General features: G+C 42.4%; 1 long non-coding RNA gene across 1 annotated transcript in view; it reads left to right on the top strand.

Moving 5' to 3' along the window:
* The window catches only part of LOC136002598 (uncharacterized), a 34,262-nt gene extending 14,026 nt beyond the window's left edge, over positions 1–20,236 (top strand). The window contains exon 3 of the long non-coding RNA XR_010607928.1: positions 20,144–20,236. This is a non-coding gene — a long non-coding RNA (uncharacterized LOC136002598). The remainder of the gene's footprint in view (positions 1–20,143) is intronic.
* The last annotated feature ends 322 nt before the right edge of the window (positions 20,237–20,558 follow it).

Here is a 20,558-nt window from a genome sequence, read left to right as displayed (position 1 = left end):
GTGGATGCAAGTGGCACTACCCGTCCTCCACTGTGTGATGTGTTCTGGTCTGAGGCTGTGGCCTCCCATTTGAAAGTTTAATGCATTCTGGTGCTCTTTGATGCTTTTTGTTGAGCACCCAAGAACATAGAAATGACCTGTCTTCTAGCACTGTTTTCCTATGAAACAGCAGATCAGAGGAGATTGCTTCTAGGAAACAACATGTGCCAGGGAGAGGCCACCTTAGCCAGTGGTGTTTCCACTTTTCCTCATGTTGTGCTTACAACAGGCTGTGATTGCATAGCCCTCGGCCTGCGATTCTTACCCGTGGGTTCACATACTTGGGCTGTGTTTTAAATCATCAAGTGAGTAGCATGAGGCTAGAATAACTGCAGCCTTCCAGGAACAGAACCAGAGAGGGGAAATCATAAAATCTGTGCTTGATTTTTTTGTTCCTCTGTGTTCTGGTTCAGTCATGTAGACAGAAGTGAGACAGTCCATTTTTTAAACCAAGACTAGGGCTCATTTATTAATATATAAATGTAAGAACATAAATAAAGATAGAGCTGCTAGCACTAGGAAATTCCATTACCAGAGATTGACCTCCTATCTCTAAATTGCTAGTGATGGCATGAAAGAGCAGGTGACAAAAATAAAATACGTTTTAGGAATGGCGATCAGATCTTAACTGAATTCTTGGAACTTCAGTATGCTTTTTCTTATTTTGAATTCTGCTTGAGTTGTGAATACCTTTTTGCGTTTTTGCATATTCCCGGTCCAAGCACGCCCATGATCCTTTTTCTAGTGAGAAAAATTCTGTCTGAAGAAGAGGGCAAGAAAAATATGTAAAATAAACATTGCTACAGCAGCACAGCTCAATCATTAGAAATTTTAAATTTAGGTGCATATTTTTCTTTGGAAGTATTACTCAAGAAATACAGCTAGTCACTACAAGAAAAAAAAAAAATCATTCACTAAGTAGCTATACCTGTCTGTTTTTCATAGTACTTCCACAAACATGGTAAAATGGTGCTCTAGTGTGATTTGGTGCAAGATTTGCATAATTTCATATGTCTTCTGCATGACTTGGATGAATTTTGAGTGAACTGATCTGCAGAACTCTTGTGAATCTTCCACAAGCAGCCCCGATGCTCTCAAACAGGACACAAGAACAGTCCTCAAGCTCCACTAAAGTCCTTTGAGCTTCTCCGTATGGGGAGAAGACCCCATGGACAGTCCCAGAGCGGCAAGTGCAGCCTTTCTTTTCTCCTGTGAACTACATGTGGGGATGTTTTATTTAGTCCTCTATACAGTGAAGGCAGAGAGCAGCAAGTGAGGACTCATCACCAGACCTCGGCACCCCCAAAGCTTGCCAAGAGTATAAGCAGGGCCCCAGCATCTGACTACTCACTGTGCTCATTTCTTCCCACCAGCCCTAATTTAGCTAAATTTAGACATCTGATAGGGTATCTAGGATTGGGATCTAAACTGAAGTGTTATGAACGTTTTCCCCTCCCTCACAAAATTATGTAGACTACAACTAATATTTGGATCTAGTTCTAAACATAGGGTGTTCATATCTATTCCAGTTTATCCAAAACTCTGTAGATTTTAAAAAAATATTCTACACAAGAAAACAAATAAACAACACCAAAAAAAGCCTTTTTTTCAGGTCTAAACATTTACTTCCACAAATGATTTATGCAAGGTTTTGCATAAATAGAGACTTAGTAAGCTTCCAGTGTGTTACCAAAACAAACTTTTACTTCACAATGCACTGTGGTGGAGCATTTGATGAAATTGATAACAGTGTCCACCACTGCTTCTCTTTGGAACGGTCTTTCTCTCAGGAATGGAATTTATGTGTTTGAAAGAAAAGCAGCAGGAAAAGCAACATTATAGGCACAGTCAGGGAAGCTACTCAAAGGAGTACCAATGTTTTTTCCTAGCAGATGATGTAGAAAGCAACCAAACACTGTTGGCTTTAGACTGCATCTTCTTGACATAGACCCCACATTCTCTTCTTTCAAGAGAGATTGTTTTATGTTGGGTAACATGAGGTCAAACAGTCTTCTAATATTTTGACAATAACCAACCATGACCATTTGGAGTATTTTTTATCTGCCTTAATATCTAGTCCTTTAAAATGATTTTGGCATGCCTTTGGCCTAAAGAACTTCCTGTTATAATCAGCACCAGAACTGAATTATGCGTTGCTGTCAAAAGGTATTTCTCTAACCAGTATCATTTTGCCAGTTTGTTTTAAGATCATTAAATGTTCTTCTATTCCTAATATCCCTGAACTTTATTTACAGCTGTGAAGATCTCATAATTATAGAAGAATAAATGAAAGTGCATTTGTGAAGGGATGAAGACTGAGTAGTGGTTTAGACAAAAACCTAACTACAGAGGCAATTACTCAGTTTGGTACAAAATGCCAGTGTGTGTGAGTACATGTAGATATGCACAAAAATATTTGCATGGGAATATCACTGGGAGGTTTCTTTGCCATACTTTTCATATCAAGTCCTTTCACTGCATAGCGGTATCTACATGGATGTGAAGTAGGCAACTGCATTTGTTTTATGTGCACCTACTACAAGCACTATTTAAATCACAAAGTTTATTGTTCAAAGGAGGAAAGCATCTTGTGCCTATCCATTTATACAGTAAGTACTCCCAGTTGTAATCAGAATAAGAGATGTTGTGTCTCTGAACAAACCCCATGTATAGGTGAATGTTCCCACTGATCATTTAAATAATAGCGTTTAACTAATTAAAGAAATGGTGTGATGACTTAATGCTTGCAACACACCAGGTTTGTGAGTTCCGGTGAGAACTGGAGCCTGACCATGCTATAGCTTTACCTAAAGCCATAAAGCTGACGTGCTGCCTGCTCTGTTACACTAAGCATTGGGCCTTCTCTGTACTACTGTGGGAAAGCAAGCTGAGCTGCTTCCTTCCTTTTGCTCATTTTGAAGCTTAAAATTAAAAGAGATACTCCCCATGCACAATTACCGTTACCATTAACGTGAATGACACATGCACCTAACAAGTGAAACCAGACGCCATTCCTTGCATTTGCAGTTTAGGTATTGTGAAAATCATGTTTCCTTATTAAGCTGGATTTTTCAATGTCTAATACTTTCAATAACCTGTTTTCAAAAAGGTTATTTTCAATAATATTGGGTCATGTCATACAACACCTTCTAATGTGGACATTTAAAATCACTGTCTCCACTTATGTGCAAAGTGTAGAAGCAGCTGTTAGAATACTCTACTTCTTTCCCCTGCAGAAGACTGGTTTTAAATTTTAATCATTTTTAAATGGTAGCATTTGGTTATATTTAATGCATATTGAGGGTTACTGGTGAAACAAGGCCAAGATAAGTAATTACTTAATTTACATTTTCATTAAAATACTGATAGCAGCATCAAATGTATTCTGGTAAAGTTAATACCACAAATTTTCTTTTATATTTCTAAATCAACTAGGCACATTTGGGGAAATTATCAGGAATATAAAGGAGCTCAAGTTGAAATCAGAAATTATCGCCCAACATGTTTAGATTGGAAAGTGAGTCCCTCCACTTACCACGTCCCAAACATCCACCTGAGTCTTGGCACATCTGGGCAGATCAGAGCACTCTGACACCAGGATGTGACCCCGTCGAAAAGAGCCTCCTTTACGGGCTGGGGGGAGTTCAGTCCATTAATCATCTCAGCCTGCCCTCTGTGCACTGTGACCACTTAAAGCTTTGCCGGGTACTAGCAATGACAATGCTGTGGTCAGTTGTCCACCTCAAAATGGGCTGAAACTCTTTGGGAATTCAGTAAGGCTTTTCCTCCAAGGCTGGGTGAAAATGAGCCCCAGAGATGGGGGATCCTAAAGACGGTGGGGTATTCTCTCACACCTGCAGGGCCTGCTTTCTTTCTTGGCCATCTGCTTCTGCCTATACTGCCATGACATTATTGAAATGGCAGTAAAGTTTTGAACACGGTAAGAATGCGTTTTGTTTTGTTTTCCCCCTGGAACTCCAAAAGTCACGAAAAATGCAGGTTTTGTGGGGGAGGGAAGAGAGGGAGTAAATCCCTGCCCAGACATAATCTTTTCATTAGCCCCTTGAAGCTAAGAGTAAGAGCAGCTGTTGAAAAGTGCAACTGTCTTTTCCATACATGATTAAATATAGTCGAATATCAAGTCCTATCATCAACGGGTCAGTTAAATGTAATTTCTTTCCGCTCTGCATATATGCACAGAGGGAGCTTAAGTCCTCTCTCATCTGGTTTCTTCATCCTTAAAAGAAACAAAAGTACACTGTACGGTATTTTCTAATTTGATAGTATCTTTATGGGATTTTAATATCCTCCTCCTTGCCAGCTACAAGCCAGACCAGCAACAACTGCAACTACAGTTATGAGCTGCAGCTGCTTGGGGCCTGTAAAGGTCTATCTGCAGCCTGGAAATTTCCAGTCAGTCCAAACACAGGGCAGGCTCCAGCACCGTTAGCTAAAGTTCGAACTTTTGCAGGCAAAACATCAGCTACCGCCATCAAAGTGCTGGCAAAACGGAACCTGCTTGAAGCAAGCAGGCCAGCAGTGAAAGGGGTAGGGGCGGCCAGCTGTTGGTTGGAGCAGCGCTCCCAGAAGTATTAACCACAGAAACTGCGTTGTCAGCCAGGGAAAATCCCATCTGCAAAAGCTGCTCTGAATGGCCGTTGTAATAGTTGGCGAGGGGCAGGATGTGCATGACAAGCATGGAGGATTTGGGATGCTCCTCTGCTGGGCAGAGCTGTTCCTCCTTCTCCTCTTCATGGGGCCAGAGACAGTTTGTGACTAACAGCAATGATCACGAACTTGGGAGAGTCAGAGTAGGTCTTGAAAGATTCAGCCATTGTATTTTTTGGTATAGCTTATAATATACGTAATATCTGCATAGAATTTACATTACCATAGATACACATTTCCCTGTGAGAAGCTTCAGTTGCTTTGAAAAACAACGCAGATAACCACCAAATTGACTGAACTGTGTGTTATAACACAGCCTTGCATTTTGATCCTTCTGCAGCTCAGATGCCTCTCTACATCCTTGATGTGACAACTATAACATCTCCACATGTTCCCAGAACTGGGCAGAGAGAAAAGCAACCTTCTTCCTGATTCTTCAGAAAAAAAAAAAAAAAAAAGGAGTTTAAAACATCTAATCATCTTCAATCAGTTCTATCCTGAGAGTGTTTTTTTTCTCTTGCTTGGGTTGTTCATTTTATGAAGCTTTATCACCCTATACAGACTATATTTAGCTTACCCAGTGTGCTGGAAATGCTGGCAAGAGGTTAGCTGCTGAGGCTGGTACATTAAAACTTAGGAAATACAGAAGGTTTAGCCACTTGCTCAGGTGGCTAAAATGTTTCCTGATCTTTGAGACTTAGCTTAGCCTACAGCTCCTGCCTCAATATATTATTGACAGTGCAATGCAGTGCAATAACGCTGGTTGTGTCACCAGGGACAGGTCCATCCTTCCTCACCTTGGTTGATAATATCTGTACATGCAGTTTCACTGAAGAATTTGAATCACTGTCTTCTGATGATGGCTCTCACTTCACAGTGGAATCAGCTGAAAAAATATTCAGGTAACTTAAGATACAAAGACAAATTTTCATAATGAGGATGAAGAAGCATCATAATTCATGACACTTCCTTAAGCCTGATGCACTTTCTATAGAATATAATCTGTACCTGCTCAAAGGGACAGCAGTGAAATTTGATGGTTTTACACTAGATCTGAAAAACACAAATTAATTTTAATTCCATAATACCATTCTGTGGTTGCTGTTAAACTTCAAGGAAGGATTATGGGAATGAAAATATGTCATTCTGTAAACCAAAGACCTCAGTAAATAGTATTTTAACATTAAATCTCTGCTTATTCAATGTATTAGATGTAATGTCTTTGTCAAACAAGCTCTTTTTGCCTGAAGGTTCAGCATTAACACTCCCTAAAGTCTCTTTTAAACACAGGTAGCTTGGCACGCTCATCCACAATAGCTTTCATAATTGCTTGGCTTCACGCGACAAACCGTGCCTTTGTTTCTGCCTTTAACCTTTCTTTCATCAGCTGCTCCTGTGCACATTAGACAGAACATGTGAGGACAGACAAACAGACTGGAAAAGTGTTTTGTGAAAATATGTTGAGACAGCTGCTGAATTTTAAGGGCTTGTCTGTACCAGGCAAAAAGGTGCAGCAGAGAACCAGATGGCTTCAAATGCAATGCAATCCTTGCAAGCGCTGGTATGGTACACAAGGAAGCCTCAGAGCTGTTTGCAGAGATCAGCTGTACCAAAACACTATGAGGGCATGGCTGCTGTTGCTTCTCCCTCTGTGTCCTTGTCCTGCATTGGCTGAACTAGGACTGCAGTTCAAGCAGACCTCTCTCTTATTTATTTACTGATGACCATACCCTGCTCTGTTTCACAGGCACTTGATATCTCTCCCTCCACAATTTCAAGTGGCTTTTTGCCTGTTCGTGTGTAGTGGTTTCATGTAATGAGTCCAGCCAGGTATTCAGCGTCCTTTCCTCACTTTCCCAAGCCTCCCTTGGTGGGTAGCAGAGAGACTTTGTGGCCTGGAGTGGAAAGGAAATAATGAACACTCACAAATGTTTTCCCGTGGTAGCTCTCTCTGACCCTTTGGGTGGTGACACCCAACAAGACAGGACTGCAGGAGCCACCACTCACTCAGAGCACACCAGATGAATGAGATGTTAAAATGTCCACCTAGAAGGTAAGGAAGGACTCAAACATAGCGCCTATACTCTGAATGACTGGAGCAACAGGGTCACTGGCTTGAAGCTATGAGTGTGGCATTGCTTCATCCTTTATGTCCCTATCACATAGTGATAAACTGTTCAGTTACGTTATAATCACACACTATTTTTCAGGAGGATCCTTCATTGCGCAGGTCAAATGAGCACCAGTAATGCTCTTCCAGCCCCAGCTCAGATACTCTGCTGGCTTATAAAACACTGAGAATCCAAGAAAATCCATGAAAAAAACACCACATATATACACTTTGCCACGATGCAAACAAACAAAAGTTTTCACTGGACTTTGGTGCCACTTTCTCACTGTCTCATCTTTTTTGATGCTGATTTTCTAGCAAATTCCAAATCCTGTGAATTACAGAATCACAGAATCTCAGAATTATTTAGGTTGGAAAAGACCTTTAAGATCATTGAGTTCAACTAGAAACCTGACACTGCGAAGTCCGCCACTAAACCATGTCCCTAAGTGCTACATCTACACATCTTTTAAATACTTCCAGGGCTCTAAACAAAACTGCCTCAGGCTAAAAATATATTCCGATCTTCTGAAATCTAGAAATACTGAAATGAAACTGTTGGCCATCTTAAATAAAAGCTTGGAGAACTACTTCAACAACAAATTTAACAACTTAGACCAAAGAGTCCTATTACCAGTCAACAACATTAAATCATGCAAAACACCTTTTTGAATTGCTGAAATGATTTAAATAAAGTTTAGCATGTGGTTTTAGACAAAAATATTTATCACCTAATACTTTTTTGTTGGCCAGCATCCAAAACCAGCAGTACAAGCATATCCATAGATCAGATGCATAGGTTTCTATCAATCTGACATTATTCTAGGAGGAAGCATCAAAACATATTTGGTAGAAAATAAAAAATATCTCCTTTAAACCATAACTAGACAGGTTTATCTAGGCTCTTAACACTAGTAAACTAAGAAGCATGGGAATTTAGTTCACAAACTGTCATAAAAACCTTATCGTAATAAGCAAAGTGGCTGAAGTAGATATCTAAAATAACAACATATGTTAACACACCATAGTGAGACATGCTATTTTGATTTATACCTTTGATTCCTGCATTATTAGATAAAGTAGAGCATTAAAAAGCATTTGCCTGTTTCTATTGCCAATTAAATTGTTTAATAGAATTTATAAAACGTTTGAAATATTTATTTTAGTAACTGTTATCTGCTATTGCTCATGCACAGTCTAGGAAGGTTATGAGAGTTTCATGCCACAGTGTTTTTAGGAGGGAGAAAGTTATTTTTCTATTATTTATATGTAATGTAAGTTCAGAAGGAATAGAAAATAATGAATCTGGAATAACGATCTGTTTAATAGCTGAAAGAACTGATTCTGGAGCCGTTTCGGTCTAAGATTACCTTTCCATTTTTTCTCTGAGTCGAAAAGAAAAATTATGTAAGCTAATCCTGAAAGGTAGATATTTAAACCAGAAACATAAGACATTTAATTTATTCTCGCATGGGTGCTAGCAGGTATACCCATGTACATTTCAACTGTATTTCAAACCACTGACATGATCTCATTCAACCTATTATAACCCAGCCGTATCTCTTGGAAATATTAGTAAATAGTTAACTAGTTAACAAAAAAAATCAGCATATTATTGCATGTAAAAAAAAATTTAATAATTTAAAAAGATAATAGAATATGTGCGCATTCATCTTCATGGAAATTATGATCTAGGATTTTTTATAGTAACATTTAAAAGCTATACAGAAATAAGTCAAGTCAATTTCTAAGCTAATTGCAATGACTTTGGCTTATCCTTCTGTCCCAGTTTTGGCTGGGATAGAGTTAATTTTCTTCCTAGTAGCTGGTATAGTGCTTTAGAGTGGGAATAATGTTGATAACACACTGATGTTTTAGTTGTTACTAAGTTGCACAGCCAGGAGAGCTGACCCAAACTGTCCAAAGGGATATTCCGTACCTTATGATGTCATGCTCGGTATAATTTTTGGAGGAAGAAGAAGGAAGAGGGGGATATTTGGATTGATGGCATTTGTCTTCGCAAGTAACCATGGCTCGTGATGGAGCCCTGCTTTCCTGGAGCGGACTGAACACCTGCTGCTGATGGGAAGCAGTGAATGAATTCTTTGTTTTCCTTTGTGTGTGCGTGTGGCTTTTGCTCTACCTATGAAACTGTCTTTATCTCAATCCACAAGTTTTCTCACTTTTACTCTTCCCATTCTCTCCCCTATCCCCACCACGGAGGAGTAAGCGAGCGGCTGCGTGGGGCTGAGTTGCTGGCTGGGGTTAAACTTTGATACCCTCTCACTCCTTTCTCCAGCCTTTGGGGCTGCGTTTCTCTGGTGCTTTATGTTGCATCTGGGTTACATGGTCTTGCAGTGCCCCGATGTCATTGTGCAGGCCCCCGTGGCAGAGGCTCGTGCCTCCAAGTACACTCCAGGTACCTGGTACAAACCATTTAATCTCTCTGTATAAGTGTCTGGATTAAGATAGCAGGAGGTACCTGCTTTCTTGTCCCATTGCTTCTCCTGGGGTATGCTGGGATGACCCCAGAGGTATCCTGAAAGCTGGTGCGATGGGCCAGAGAGGTGATAAGCCTTAACTCCAGCTCCAGGGCTGCACTCTCACACCATCATAGGCACAATTGTGGGGTCATTGCATGGGACAAAAGGAGCAGTGGCAGCAGAATATTGGAGAGAACAAGGATATTGAAGTTGGTGATATGTTCAGTGGCTGTGGTCACAAGGATTATGAACTCTAATCATAAGATATGATAATTTATTGCTGTGCCACCAAATCGCAGCCTTCAAAACTTACTGGATAATATTTTTTTTCACTGCTGCTCTCAAGACCATCACTGTTCAGTGATGACATCCAGAACACGCATCCCAAGTCCTCCCTATCCTGGATGAACTGCAAGTGAAATATTTCACTGTTTTTGTTTTTTGAGGATTATTACTGGCTCGTCAGGCAGCTCCACAGCATACACAGTGGGACTCCAGCTGCTGTGGCAAACGCGCTTCCCGTGTTCGCTGCTCTGGTCCAGTGGGACAGCACAGACAGGGAAATACACATATTTATATGAACCCTGGCAAGGGTTTCTAATGATGTGTGGATTTTAAATTGGTGTAATGACTTCAAACTGTTTGGTGAGTTAACTCAATAGATGCTGCTCTTATTCAAAAAGTAATTGGAAAAGAAAAACACTTAGAAAATAACTCCACTTGGCTAGATGGTGTTAGCTGACCCTCGTCTTCTTGTAAATATGCTCTAGGTCAAAGTTGTTTCCCAAGCAGAATGCCCTAATGAAAACAGGCAATAAGTTTGCTGCAACAGAGAGGAGAAAAGGAGGTCATCACTGTCCTGGACCTGGTGGTTATCACACACCCTGGCACACTGCTCCATCTCTGCCCTGTCCCCATGATATCCCTGCTTGCTGTCTGCAGGGCACGCAAGAAATCAGCACCAAAAAAGCACATACCTGCAGCCACATAAACACATAAACACTTTCACTCACAGTAGTGCTCTCATTATCTGGCCATTGGAGGCAGTGGAGGCTGAGACAGGAGAGACGTTATAGGATCCTGTCTGTCTAGTGCATTCACGGTCCACTCAGGCTGGGAATGACTTCCAGATGTTGGTGTGCTGCGAAAGTGCCTCCAGCCCACAGCCTGATCCCTTATCAATCACACTGGACAACACTGGCACCGAGCGGGGGGAAGTGGTGGCTCACTCAGCCAGAAAAATAAGAAGTGTATGTGATCTACCTTGAAGTCCTGATATGAAATCTTATTTAAATGCCTTTCTGAGATAAACCACTGTTAAAGGGTTAACCAGTAAAGAAAGCAAATGTTTGGATCTTTTTGTGTTGGCTTGATTATGATGTTCCAGTCAGCAGAGATATAAAAGTCTGCATAGACAGTCGTTTTTATTTTAAATGGCATGGTTCAGGTTACCTTAACTGCATGTCAAAGATTAGCTGAAGCAATGCTGAAATAATCAGTATCCGCACCATCAAAAACTTCTGTATGCAGACAACTCCTATCAAGAATTATGTCGGATTTTTTTTGGTAGAAATTACATTCTTGAGGTCTCCTTTTCTTGTTGTGAACAACTTTTTCACACTATCATTTCGAATCAAGACTGAAATTAATTTTCTGTAAGAAAGACTGCTTTCTTTCCACTATATGTTCAGGTTCTGCCTACTGAAGGAAATAATTTATTCTTCTAGTGATGATCTCCTTGTACCCCACGATTTTTTGAGCACATCTATACAGCTGAATTTGTCTCCTAATTTTTCTCCTGCAAAACTAGAAATCTCTCCCTTCTCTCTCTCTCTTTTTTTTAGTAGAAACAGCATACAAAACCTTTTCTTTTTTATTTTTTTTCCCCTAATGTATAGCCCTGTCATAATTTTGAGTCTTTTCTATGCAATACTACAGGGTATAAAGGGATATAGGTTCCCCTTTCAATTCACTTGCCCAGTGCTGATTTGGAGGGATTGATTTATTTTCTTCTGGCAAGTCATTTTTAACCATTTACTGTGTTGTTTCTAAAATTGTAGGGATATGAACCTGCCTGCTGCAGAACGTGTGTCACATTGCAGCTCACACCTGTTTGAACTGGCAAGAAGTATGCAGTTACACACCTATCTGGGTCAAGCTCTTTGTGGCAAATGTATACTTATTTTGAAGCTAAGACAAAACCTTAAGGTATTTAGCAACCTGAAGTTGTAAATTGGACATCCTTCTGGATTTGTCAAAAGCACACAGGCATAAATCTCCTACTAGATGTTTATCAGCATCATTAAGCCCCTAAATTACATTATAAACTTGTTGCTTAGGCATTTTTTTTTCCTTAGCAAATTACTTACAAAACAGTCCTGCCTTTCCCTGAATGTATTACTTTCAAGTATGCACCAAATGCTTTGGCAGAATTATGTTCATGCTTCAAGCTATTTGGAAAATGTTAATTTAATCTGCTCCCTTTTTGTTATTCATGTGGGCAGCGAGTCACGTAAATCACATGTTATCATTTCTGCCTTCTCACTGGCTGCCTTAATGCCTTTACCAAGAGAATTATGAGCACCAAAGGCAATAAGCAGCAAAGCCCAGGTGATTCACAGCTGATAGGAATTTGAGGATAATAGTTATTCCTGTTAAAATTCACTAAACTTGTAGTTGATCTCGGCATATTTGTGGCTTCCATGTCTTTGCATCTAATATAGCCCCTGTCTCCACAAATCACAGCTACTGCATGCTTATCCACAGGAGTGTTTGCCAGACACTTTTCTTTTACTCTTGATTGCTTCACCTGACTGATGGTCCAATAAAGCCTGCATTGATGAATCTGGACACTAAAAATTAGTGCCTTATCCTGTGCTTTGGAATTGAAAGAAATATTTAGATGCCTGTGTATACACTTAGGGTCTTAATGACAGACTTATGAGCCTCCTAGCAATTCAGTGTTGAAGTCTAGGGTGTACTGCCTGGACATATATGTCAATTAATTCATTTTTATTACCAGATTTAATTTTAAATTGTAGTCATTTCTTACTTCTTGAAATTGACCAAGATAATAAAAATTAACTAATGTCCAGGTAACAGGCCCAAAGCAGTGTTGACACTTTGTGGTCAGAAAGGTAAATATTTACTTCATTAAAGACCTGCCAAGCTCACAAATTCTGTGAAAACATAAGATTTTAGTGAAGTAAGCAATAGATTTTCTTTCACAAAAATAGCATTCTGGTAACATTTGGTTTTCATGGGCGCTTTTCACCAGAATTGCAGTATTCTATTTTACAGAGAAAAAGAGTACTTTTGAAGAAGTGCTTGGAATGACTTGTCTCTTTTGACCAGATTGGATGATGAGCACATATATTTTTGTCTGTTCTGTGGTTTTTCCAAGGACTACATCTATTTTTTAAATGTTCCAGGCTTGGTGCATTATTAAGATAACGAGGGCTCAGCTTCCCCAGCATCACTCCCTGACTCCTCTGGCACAATATCCCCCTTCAAAAGCTTCTGAAACCTTGTTCCTCCGCACAAGGAGGCTAGGTGAAGAAGAGAGGTGCTGCTCTCTTTACACTTGTCTGCTGTAAACACATTTTACATCATTCTGCTTTGTTTACTCTTTACAGGCATTGGGGGAGGGGGATATTTTTGTTTAGGGAATTTTTATGTTTTATGACCTTTACCTATCAGATGCAGAATGGCTGACCTCCCTTATACCAGGGAATTGTTATGTTAGAGCAGAAGGGTTTAAGAAAGTGAAGAAAATACAGATTTCTGTTTTCTCACCCATTAGCGATTGTGTGGGTGAACACACCATCTTTCTGACAGAACAACATCACTTAGAGAGAAAGTCAAGAGCAGCCGTCCAGAGGTAAAACAGAGACATTAAGGCAAGCCGGGGGAGCAGAAGGGAATTTCATTTGTTCATATTCCTCATTTCCTGTTTCAAATGTTTTTTTCAGTCCTTTAAAATTACGAGGCAGACTGCTTCTGCAGATTGGTCAGTTCAGAGCCTCTCTGTAAATCAGGTCCTTCAGGACCGCAACACAGAAACCTCACTTCAGCCTAGTTCAACAGCCAGAGGTTTGGCAAGTGCAGATGCAACCTCTTCGCCAAGGGTCTGTGGTCCTCATCAAATCAATCACCACCACTAATGGACAGGTGAGGACACTTCCACCTAAAAGAGGGTTGTGTCTGAGGAGCACAGAGTCCAGAGTCTATTTTAACCCCAAAAAGGCTGGTCAGGCTGGAAGTGGAGAAGTGGAGCAGTGTAGCTGGTCCAGTAACTTCTGCTGTGGTTTGGGGACTTAAAGAGGGGTTTAGACTCTCACCCTACCTACCCCACATCACAGACTCCAATGTTACCACTGGGCAAGGATAGAAAACATTTTGATGATGATGCGGTGTGTCTGCAGTGACAGCAGAAAGGGAAAATGAAACTCTGCGGTTCTTTGTCTCTGCAAAACACAGTGTCTCACCGTAAACGTACAGACCACTGCTATCTTCCCTATTGCTCACCAGCTCTGAGGAAGAAGACTTTTCTATCCCTGTAAAGTAATGCTCTTGCCAGAGCAGCCAGGTACATGAACAAGCTACATTTTGGCAAGCAGAATTGCAAAATTCATACCACGCTGACTGCTTCAAGGTACCTTAGCAAAGGCTTACCAGCTTGCCAGCCTCGTGGTAAATGCGAGGTACATATGTTCTTTTTGCCTGAGGAGTAAACATGCCAAATCGCAGAGGGGTAAAACAGGTACCATGTAGCAGGGCACGCAATGGGCAGATGTGTCCATGAGCCTGCAGGGTGAGTGCAGAGTACCCTAAAAATTTGGCTATGTTTGTCTGTTAAAATCAGATCCCTTTGATGTGGCCACACACTGCACTGTACAGCAGTAGAAAAACAGGCCACTAGCAATGCATATAGAAAAGGTTTGGTTCAGTTTCCCTGGCTTCTCTTTACCTGCCTCAGTTCAAATTAGATGATCTCTACAGCTATTGGCTTCATTCCATACCATACCACTGAGCTGCTCTCTAGAGATATTTGTTTCCAAACCTCAAGTTATTTCCTTTAAATTTAACCTAAATTAAGGAGGCAGAGAGGGAAAAGTGTGTGGTGGTTTCATAGCAAAAACACTGTGCATGTTCCAAATTTCCCAAGAGGTTGTTTTTTAATTAAAGTGCAGCGGTTCTGGAGAGGAGAGTAGAAGTGCATGACGAAAGCCCTTCCCCGAGCCAGTACCTCATTTCTTTTGCCTCTTTAGGCCTCTGCAATTCTACAAAAGCCTCTGTTGTATGATAACTGTCCTAGCTGTAACATCTGCACAGCTGGTTTAGTTTTTTTTCCTCTAAAGACTGGCTTTTGGAGAGTGACCAGGCCAGCTGAAAAGGACAAAGCAACTCAGGAATATGATTTTACAGATATCTTGGTGGAAGGTGAGCGCGGTCCTGCCGGGTTCCTCGCAGGCTGGATGCCTGCAGCAGTTTCAGGGGGAACATGGAAAGCCAGCCAGGCCCCTCCTTTCAGCCCCACACAAAGGCACACCTGGCCTCCTCCCAGTCTTTCTGCCCACAGCCCTGACCCTGTGCAATGTCTCAAGAGTGGGCAGTGAAAGCCGCCCACCTTCCCCGCCACAGCACCAAGCAGCATGAACAAGGAGGCAGGTGGAGGTGAACACCATCGCCATGTCAGGCAGGTCTCTGACATCCCCTCCAGGAGGGGAGGAAGGAAAGAAGAGCCTTGCTCCCTGTGCTGTTAATGCGCTGCTATGAAGAAAACTTCAATGCCTTTACTCAGCTGGCCACTGAAGACCTTCCCTCCTGCTTCTCACCAGCTTGTTTTGCCATCTGTGTAGTAAATACAGGCCTCCAAAGAAAAACAACTTGCAATGTACATCTCCTTAAACTGCTGATGTCACCTACAGAGCTCCTCCTCTGTTTTCATACAGATATATATATACACCTATATCCATTTTTCCGCCGTGTAGTGACTATGGCCCTTATTTTCACCCTGCTCTAATTCCACGCCACAGTACAAACTTTCACCACATAAATGTCTTCAGACCACCATTTCCACTGCCCAACACACACTGTGAAATTTTCCCCCTCCCCAGCATATTTTAAGGTCACCTCCATCAGTTCAAACACTGATTATTCATTATAGGAAGTATCCGAACTGCTAGCTGATGACAGCCAGGAAACCATAAGCTGCCTTGAGGTTTGTCTTCCTATCAGCTCCTGCAGCTGGGCGATGTGGGATTTTTTTTCTGCCACTGAAAACTATTAAGTTGCTGCAGTTTGTTTGGTTTCAGCTTACCATAATTGCTGCCATTTCCACGGCTGATTTGGGCTATATTTGAAGTTGACATACAATACAAAGTGTGCTGCATGTGTAGCTGCTCTCCATGTGTCAAGAAATTAGAGAGGGAGTGTGTGTGTATATGTGTGTGTGTGCATATATATAAACATCTGCCATGTAGCTGTCTTCTACTTACTCATGTCTCTGAGGGGTTTACTCTACCAAAGGCAACTGAGTATCTTAACTGCCCTTGCAGTGATAATCATTCAGGTTCCTGCTACTGGGGAAATTAATTTTGGTTGGGTGGGAGCAGATACCGGGAGTATCAAGCAGGGGAGAAGTGGGATGACTAGCAGAGGCTATTTAATGTATATAAGTTACAGACCACAGGTCTCAAAGATGTCAAACACAGAGCTGTAGGTGGATGTGCAGCCCTTGGGGTGACACTTGTTCATGGTCCTGAGACTCTTCTCACTCCTTGAGGCACTCTAATTCAGTGCAGTCCCAGAGCTGCTCTTACCACAGGCACCCAGGCCACCAGATATTTATGTCCCATGGACCTGGAGGGAACCCTGGCCCAGGAAAGGAAAGGTGATGGCTGGCATGGGAGACAGGGTGGTCCTTCATTGGAGCTGCTGGCATGGGACCTCAGAACAACCAGACAAAAGCCCTTTCTTGAGCGACTTTCGCTGTGTCTCAGGTCCTCATTTGTAACTGAAGATAACAAAGCTGCTGCCTACCACTTTTGGCCACGTTTGTGGTACAGGCTTCTTCGGGGGATGACCCCTTTCTAGAATATGTTAATGCATTACCCAGTATGATGGTAAGAAGGCACCGATCACAACTGTGTTACATGGCACCTGAAGAGTATCTGATGAAAAGAAGAATAGTGAAACGTACTGCAGTATGTTTGCACTAATAGAAATGGGACAAATAAAAGTAAGGTAGATTAGGTTTCCTATTTTCCATTAACAAAAAAATATTTACAGTCCTTCTCTGAGTCTTACCTTCCCTATACTGACCTGCACTGATGATCATCAGAGTTTGTCCCTTTGAATCTCCAGGAGGTACTCAAATGAGGCAAAGAGGATGAAGGAAACCACAGGGTATGAGGACCAGAGGAGAAGAGTGCTCATGGGTGCAAGGACACCTGTTTTCACTGAATCTCTTTATCTCTCTTTTTTTTTTTTTGGCTGTCCCCAGCTTCGAGCACACCTGGAAGGCACAGTAGCATATCACCCAGCAAAAATAAACTAGATAGGAGATATAAGAGAGCAGTGTAAAAACATGATACATTGAACTAACTGTAGTGGGTGGACTGGAGGTGGTTTCTCATGTGTGTCTGAAAGCCCTGCCTATGGTAGTTATGGGATGCAGGCTGCTGTGTTTTGCTTCACACTCTGGTTCCCCTTGTTGGGAAGAAACAGTTATTTCATGGTAAGTAACTTAGCCAGAGGTGGATGCTGCACTGAAAACAGGGGTCTCACTGTCCCAGTGTCACTGGTGGATGTGCTGAGTGTGAATCTTTGTGCCTGGCACCCTCTAGCCTCACACAGTGCACCAGGGCTGGACATCTGGAGATTAACGTGGCCAGTAGTAGTTCTGCTTAAGCTGACAGCAGCTGTACGTAGGTCTCCTCTGTGAGTGTAAAATTACTCAGACTTGGAGTATGAGGACCAGAGGGCATACCTCCTGGGTGTGTGCTGAACTAGCCCAACACCCTGCCTCCAGCCCTGGCCAAGAGCAGGTGCCAGCGGAGGAGTAGAGGAACAGGACAGGAATACAAGAAACAAGTGGTTACACCTCTGAGGACTGGTCCTGGGCCCCTGAGCAACCATGGACACAGAGCTGCATCATGAATCACAGAATCACAGAATCACAGAATCACAGAAAGGCTGGAGTCAGAAGGGACCTCTGGAGATCATCTAGACAGACCCAGCTGCTAAAGCAGGTTCACCTAGAGCAGATCACACACAAATGTGACCATGTAGGTTTTGAATGTCTCCAGAGAAGGAGACTCCACAACCTCTCTGGGCAGCCTGTTCCAGTGCTCTGGCACCCTCAAAGTAAAGAAGTTTCTCCTCATATTCAGATGGAATGTCCTATGTTTCAGTCTGTGCCAGTTGCCCCTCATCTTATTGCTGGGCACCACTGAAAAGAGTTTGTTCCCATGCTCTTGATACCCACCTTTGAGATATTTAGAAGCATCAGTAAGATCCCCTCTCAGCCTTCTCTTCTCCAGGCAGAACAGATCCAGCTGTCTCAGTCTTTCCTCATAGGGAAGATGCTCCAGGCTCCTAATCATCTTTGTAGCCCACCACTTGACTCCCTCCAATAATTCCTTATCCTTCTTAAACTGGAGAGCCCAGGACTGAACGCAGTACTCCAGATGTGGCCTCACGGAGACACAGTAGAAGGGGACGATGACCTCCCTTGGCCTGCTGGTCACACTCTTGCTAATGCACCCCAGGACACTAATGACTGGCTGTGGCTTGGGCAGCAGGAGGCTGGAGGCTGAACCCCAGCTCTTCCACAGAGGTGAGCTGTTTTGTATCCCTTTATCCTTTTTTTGATAACTGGGATAATTGGGCCTTGGCACCTTGGCCAAGTGTGTGTTTCGAGATCCATGGGTTAAATGCTACAGAGGGGCTGAACATCAGCGTATATCACAGTGTACCATCATATGAGGATGCAAAAACTCAGGGCCTGGCTCCAGACCAGTTCAGATCTCACAGGTGAATCCACACGCTGTGTCACCTACCATCACTCACATGCAAGCCTGTGCCCCTGCTCCCACAGAGGCTGATTGACACCTTCCATCCCCGTTCACGCCACCACCCCCTGGCCCTGCATTCCCTTCCCTTCTCCAGACTGCTTGCTGATTCCTGCTCCTCCCTGCTGCCCTGCCACATCAGCCACCCCTACCCTGGCAGCCTATCTGCCCATACTGGCCCGAGACACAACAGTGTGCTGATAACAGCGTGCTTTTTATGTGTGTGAAACCTGAAAAATGGCTAAGCAGCAGCTAATGTAACTGTGAGTTTATTTTTGTTTCCACCTATCCTCTGACTCACTGTTTCTCAGTATTTGCTGAGCTGCAGAAGCTCTGCTGATGGAGAGGTGTCTTTGGTAGACCAAGGACTTGAGCGTAACGCCCCTCCAGGATGGGGATGGGACCAGCGCTCCCCTGCCTGTCTTCCCCCATCCCGGGTCTCTGCTGACACAGCAGGGACTGGCACCACCTGTCTGTTCAAATTACACCATGGGTGCCAAATGCAGGTGACAGCTACAGCTCTGCAAAAAACAACTGGTGGCTGTGTAACACAAACTCTCCTTGCCAGCATCACCTTTGCCACATCCTCTTTTTTCTCCACTCGTAGAATGATTTATTTCAGCATCTTGTGATACACCACCTGAAGCCCTCCCTACCACCAGAACTGCGGGAGCTAGTCAGGAATGGGATCCATCGCTAAGGAAGTATTTTTAAAGCAAAGCAATAGCGTATTCTATGTAGAGAAAGGATTCAGTTCCTTACTGTAAGCAGCTTTTGTTGAGCTGAATGAAATAACAGGTTGCAAAGCCTTTTGTTTTTCAGACTGACATTCAGACCATTTCTGCATTTTTGATCCATTAGTCCTCTGTCCAGGCTAACACATTTTTGGAAACACTACAGAGGGGCTGTAGACACTGTATTTGCTGACGCCAACCATAATCAGAAGCATTTCACAGGAACAACTGCTGGCAGCCACAGTGCTGACTGTGGAAAAGTGTAGTGAATGAAAGGGAGTTGCAGTAACAAAGGCTGAACTAAAACAACAACGAACAACCCCCCCATCACATTTCCAATCAGTTTGCCATTCACAGGAGGCTCTCCTTTGTGCAGTCCTCCTTCCCCATTATGTCTTTGCAGAGGTTCCTCCGAGCCTACACGCTAAGGGTGGAAACCTTAGCTGGGCACAGGTTGCATCAGCCAGACCAAGACTCCTATTAAAGAGGCCGGGGGGCGGCCATCGGCCTATGGTGCAGATGTCCTGTAACAAGTCAGACAGCATTCCCCCACATCACAGAGAAACGGTGATCTCCAGAAGCGTGTCATCTGGGGTTTCTCTGATTTTTTGCTGCTGCTGTTGTTCTTGGCCACATGCTCATCCCTGCTCTGGAGAAGAGTGTGTGGATCTCCCTCCACTGGTAGCACAGCAGATGGCTCATGGTAGCCACAGCCAGCACAAGCTGAGCACAACAGCTAGGTCTACAAGAGCACGGCTATTTTGATTTCCTGTTTAAAAAAAAAAAAAAAATCAAAATATTTTCTTTGTTGGAGAGGGAAGAGACATTTTCTTTGCCTTAGCAGGAAGTGATTGCAAAAGTAAATGAAGATTAAGGAGATTAAACTGGAGGGGACTTTTTCAAGCCATGAAAAGGTGAAATACTTAAGAATTCCCTGGCAAAATTTTGTTCCAGAGAGAGCAGGGGATAAGGAAGTCAGTTATTCAGACAGATTTATTTCACTGTTTGTGACTCTAAAATCTTTTCATTTAGGGGACAAAAAGAAGAAATAAGGAAATCTGTGTCGTGAGGGGAAACAGACTTCGTAAAGTTCTACATCTGAAGAAGCCAAAACCCACATGCTGAATGGAGGTAGGGCATAAATCATTCCTGCATTGATATATTAATAGTTGTCTGAAGGAATCCTGTGCCTCTTCCTACATATGCCTGTATATTCACCAGTGTTTTCTTCAAGCAGCAGAACCAAAGTAAAATACATCCAAGCATTAGGATTTTACAGCAAAGGGGCTGTTCAAAATAACAGTCTCAATGAATCATCTCAGAGGAATCCACACATTTTTTGATGATCAAGTACTGGGTTTTTTGCAAACTTTTTTTTTTTTTTTTTTTTTGCATCTACCTTTGTTAAGAAGTGGGCATAATAGGCCCAGAGGAGTGTAAAGAAATA

The sequence above is a fragment of the Caloenas nicobarica genome, chromosome Z (assembly GCF_036013445.1).
Source record: "Caloenas nicobarica isolate bCalNic1 chromosome Z, bCalNic1.hap1, whole genome shotgun sequence".
Taxonomy (NCBI): Eukaryota; Metazoa; Chordata; class Aves; order Columbiformes; family Columbidae; genus Caloenas; species Caloenas nicobarica.
The sequence above is the reverse complement of the archived record's forward strand: the minus strand, read 5'-3'. Positions and strand labels throughout refer to the sequence as shown.